This window comes from Alosa pseudoharengus, unplaced genomic scaffold (assembly GCF_046254945.1).
Source record: "Alosa pseudoharengus isolate Yale_2024_CS ecotype anadromous, Long Island Sound unplaced genomic scaffold, YU_APseudo_1.1 YU_APseudo_1.1_scf_9, whole genome shotgun sequence".
NCBI classification, from domain to species: Eukaryota; Metazoa; Chordata; class Actinopteri; order Clupeiformes; family Clupeidae; genus Alosa; species Alosa pseudoharengus.
This window is the reverse complement of record NW_027468881.1, coordinates 40,325,425-40,330,256: the sequence shown is the minus strand read 5'-3', so window position 1 is coordinate 40,330,256 and position 4,832 is coordinate 40,325,425. Positions and strand designations below refer to the sequence as shown.

The window sequence follows — 4,832 nt, the reverse complement described above, 5'->3', positions numbered from 1 at the left end:
TTATGTACAGACACGTCTTACATGGAGTTATGAAAAATATTAATGTTAATACCTTGGAGAATGTAAAATGAATTGGAAGTAAAATCAAGTCATTTTCCATCTTTTTACCATGTTGCCAGGGATGGGCAGTATTTCTAATACATGTATTTAAAATATGTATTTCAAATACAAAATACTATTTTGTAATTAAAACACTTGAAGCGAAAACTATCATTAACTTGTTCAGAAAATTGAAATAGTCTGGCGAGGTGGGGCTACAGGTTGGCACATTCCCGGGATGGACCTGCTGCGTCTTCATCCATTGTTTCGTCCATGGTTTCGTCTCTATCTAAATCTGACCATGGAGTTGACTTTGGCGGAAAGCTGAACGTGATTGCTGATAGGCTGTTCCAATCAGTGGCGCCTGCACAATCCAATCACGTTTGAGAGGGAAACAACCAATTGAGGGTTTCCAAGAAGTAGTAATGGGTAGCCTACTCACGGTTATGGATAGAAATGTAGTGGAGTAAAGAGTACAATATTTGCCTCTCAAATGTACTTGAGTAAAGTCATGAGTACTCCCCAAAAATGATACTCGAGTAAAGTACAGAACCCTCAAAATTGTACTCAAGTACTGTACTTAAGTAAATGTACTCCGTTACTGTCCGGCTCTGAATCTCCCTGCATCAGTCTGTTATCCCCGCATTTTTCAAGAGGTCCACCATCATTCCGGTCCCTAAGAAATCAACAGTGAGCTGCCTTAAAGGTCACATTCACTGAGAAACCGTTTAATACTTGTTACTTTCGAAATACTATAGCTCACTCCAAGTTGCATATGCTGCATGTGAAAATGATCTTCTACCCCCATTGCCCGCATTAGCCAATAAAAGAAAATACACTGAAAAACAAGCGAATCAGAAAGAGCCCTTCCCAATAGACCTCTGAAGTTCGCCTACAAAAAAGATCCAAAACGGCCATCTTTGCCCATATAAGGAGATCCGGTTGTTAATTGAAGCTAACTACCTATGGCAAATTGCATTGCAAGTTAGCTCTGGAGTAGCAAACATCTAAGTGTGCCGCCTTCACTTACCGGAGATCACAGTATCCACTCGAAGGCAGAGGACAAAAGTGTGTTCAGGAAAACGTCTGCATTTCAGACTTTTTCATCCCCACGAGACTTTAACAGGTGCGATTATTCAAAATCCCCATGTTATTTTCCCATAGGAAAAATCGCCAGATACCGGATGTCAAAGATGGCAGCTTTTTTGTAGGCGAACTTCAGAGGTCTATGACGCCGAAGGGAAACTGATTATTCATGGCCTTGCCCACCTTGGCTTGTGACCGCCTACAGGAAGACTGGAAGATTTTGCGGCTAGGGGATTGTCTCTCTGCAGCTAGTAGGAACTAACAGCAAGTTGCCAACATGGCGGAAAAAAATCGTGCCTGTGTTATTTGTGGCAATAACACATCAATGTTGCATGTCTTGCCTTAGAAACATGAGTTGAGGAAGAAATGGTTCGGATTTATCGTTGGAACACCACCACCGAAGTAGTGCAACATTAGTTCTGTGTTCCAATCATTTCGACCACACTCACTGCCTACAGTTAGAAAGTGGTTTTGCATCGATGTTCTGAAAACGTCATGGCGATCGACCACCAGCTCACAGGCTGTAAGTACAAACAAACTTTTCCACCTAACGTCTGTTACAAAATAGCATGTTCATATTCTTCACGTTAGCATGCATGAAAAGGGTATAAGCTAGGCTTAGGCCTATACATAGATATATACACTAGATGTCGCCTTCTGCTTCTCAGCATGCGTCAACACCGGCGCCATCTTTGTACAGGGATCTGAAGCGCTAAACTAGTTCTCCTGTATTGTCAGCGTTACCTATTTAGCGACGTTTGGCCATCCCCAGCGATAGAAAACCTTTTTAGCGATTAGCGACAAATTTGGGAACTTCTCACAATGATGGCAGATCGGCTTCTTTGTTTTTGAAACGTAAGAAAATCACCTTTCTCATGGCTTTGTCATTTATGAATTCAGCTACATCTCGTTTGCCCATGGCACTGACCCATGATTATAAAAGTAACGACTGGCGTAGCCTATGTAGTAGCAGAGGTAAATGTTCTACAGATCTACAGCAACTTCTGGTGAGATTACAACTTACATGAGTAAACGAGACGAGGGGTATGTATGTGGCCTCAACCAGAGCCTGTCTACGAAGAGCCTGTTTACTTTCATTGTATCGAACCTGGTTGCAGTTTACTCATTGTTCCTCTAGGGGCCGCCGCTAGCTAGTGCAGAATGAATGGGAGCCTGGGGCTAGACGGGTAAAATGTATCTTTATTATCGTCTTAAGCTTAGTTTTCTCTAGACTCGACCATAAATACATGCCTGTCAGTTGGAACAACCCAAAAAACTAGATAATTGCTTGAGATTTTGACGGTTTATGGTGATTTTATTTTCGCTAGATCTTTGCCCAGATTGACGCTAATGCATTATAGAGGAGTGGATCACTGAAGCAAGATGGCGTCTCGATTGACGCATTCGTTCCAATGAACAGCAGTAGTCAAGGCGACATCTAGTGTATATATCTATGAGGCCTATATTACAGGAAGCTACACAGGCACGTAACTGAAGTGTTCTGTTCGCGACGTGTAAAATCAGAGAATGCCTAATAGGAAGGGCTCTAGTAAAATCCATTAGAGGAATGGTCTATTTTCCCGAACGTAGCCTACAGGCCACTAACACTAGCCTGGGTGTTCCCATGCTGCCTTGCGCGCGATTTGATTCACGCTGCTAAGGCAGCCTGGAGACTATGGAGCAAATTTTCGCCTGAGATAGGGGACCAATCACAGAACAAGGGGGAAAGCAAGACGATGATGAGCTATGCACAGACGCATTTGATAGACATCCGTGGCACCCAATAAACGGATCTGGGCATTTTTTTCAAATACGAGAAAATGAACGTTTGGTTCCCAGACCACGTCTCATTGAGAAGTGGTGGCGCTAGCCAGGCTACACTAACATGCCAGGTGTAGCTACTTCCATTGATTAGGCCTATTGGAAGCTAATTGTTTCAGTACATAACGCAAACGGAATGCTTCAGTTACGTGCCTGGTGTAGCTACACTCATAAGAAACTGACCACACTACCCAGAGATTTAGCTTGTTGAACCTATAATCTTCTAACCTAAGCGTTAAACCACAAATAATAATATTAGCAACAATATTTTATGCTCAACTAAGTACGGGTATTGTTCTAGTCTAAACAGGGAAAATCAAAAACACAATACCCGTGCACTATTAGGCTAAGTTGCTATCACTAGAGCTCAGGTATTTACACTTCAGTCTAATTTATGTCTTCTTGCCATTATTACATTGACCTTTGTAGGCCTACAATGATGTTTTGTTTGATTACTTGCTGTTTACTTAGTGTTTTGTATGTCTTCCAGAGCACATCCTCATGTCAGGCTACACAGCTTTCTAGCCTACATTAGGTCATCACGTTAGAAGCAAAGGTTTGTGATCTAACTTTTATTGTTGTGCTAGTTTCTAGAAGTCTTTTTCTAGTAGGCTAATACAGGTTCTTATGTGCTCGTCAATGTTTGGGAAAGTCAATTCATGGGTTTCTTCAGGTCACTTACCACAGGTGTATAAAATCAAGCAGCTCGATTATGAATGCAGACTGCATGGTGCTTGATTAATACACCTGTAATGGACCTGATGAAACCCATGAATTGCATAACAGATAGAATTGATATTACCAAATGTCTTCTTGTGGGTGTGCTACTTAGTACATCATACACCTTACCACAGTCACTAAAATATTTTTGTTTCCATTGTGTGAGTTCAGTTTTGTGTGAGATAGTGAATGTCCTGTGTACTATTAGTATCTTGTAACTTGACAGTAATACACATTTATTTACTTTAGGTACCCAAACAGAATACTTCATGAAAAGTATGAGTATTGATACAAGCACTTCGGATACACCATGGGCATGGGGGCCTGCTACCTCTACTGCCATCAAGCCTGTTCATCCAAGGCCAGCTAGAAGACCTCGGGTTGATCAAGAGGAGGAGGATGAAAGCGACATCTCCACAATAACACCTGATGGCTCCACCTATGGCCCAGCGCAATCAAAGAGCAATGTAATAGAATCATCACAGCCAACGAATGTGTTTTGTGTGTTGTCCCTTCGGATCCCCAGGACAATACAAGCCGAAATCTGTAGGCCAGATGTCTGCATCGTCTGGCAAAAAGAGGACATTGTTAATTCTGTGCATAGTTTGGATGTTCTTGTTTTGTGTTTGCATTATTTTAATAGACTGCAATATTACTATTTGTCAGTGTTTCACGGACCACCTAGCAAAAAAAAAAAAATCAGTAGACCTACTTCAACAGTATATTACACAATAGGCCTTCTAACTGAACCACCTTGTTTATTGTCTTTGCACCTTGCTTATGGTGTCAGAGGATTAATATGATTTAAACTGGCATAGGTTACATCAGTGTTGCAGAACTGTTTGGATTTACATACAAGTTGGTTCAATATTGCAAACAACTCATCTATTATATTTTACCAGATCTACTTGTGGAACACTAGAGATAGCTTGCGGACCTCACTTTGAGTACCACTGCTGTATGTAAATATAATAAAGTTATTTATTGAAAATTGACCTCTTTTGTATATTTGTTTTCAGGGGTTTCATCAGTTTTTGTCCCTTTTCAGCTAAAGGTTTATCTTACCTTTCATATCTTCTGTCTCACAGAGGGCCATAGTCGTCATAGTCGAATGTTTAGTGCATTTTGAAGGGAGTACATTATGCTAAGGCAGACTGGTTCTAATC

At 41.2% G+C, this 4,832-nt stretch overlaps 1 long non-coding RNA gene across 1 annotated transcript; it reads left to right on the top strand.

The window, feature by feature from the left end:
- Positions 1 to 1,407: 1,407 nt before the first annotated feature.
- On the top strand, positions 1,408 to 4,595 carry LOC143114748 (uncharacterized). Its single transcript, XR_012984988.1, has 3 exons — positions 1,408 to 1,648; positions 3,437 to 3,502; positions 3,916 to 4,595. It is a non-coding gene; the product is annotated as an uncharacterized LOC143114748 (long non-coding RNA).
- Positions 4,596 to 4,832: the final 237 nt, after the last annotated feature.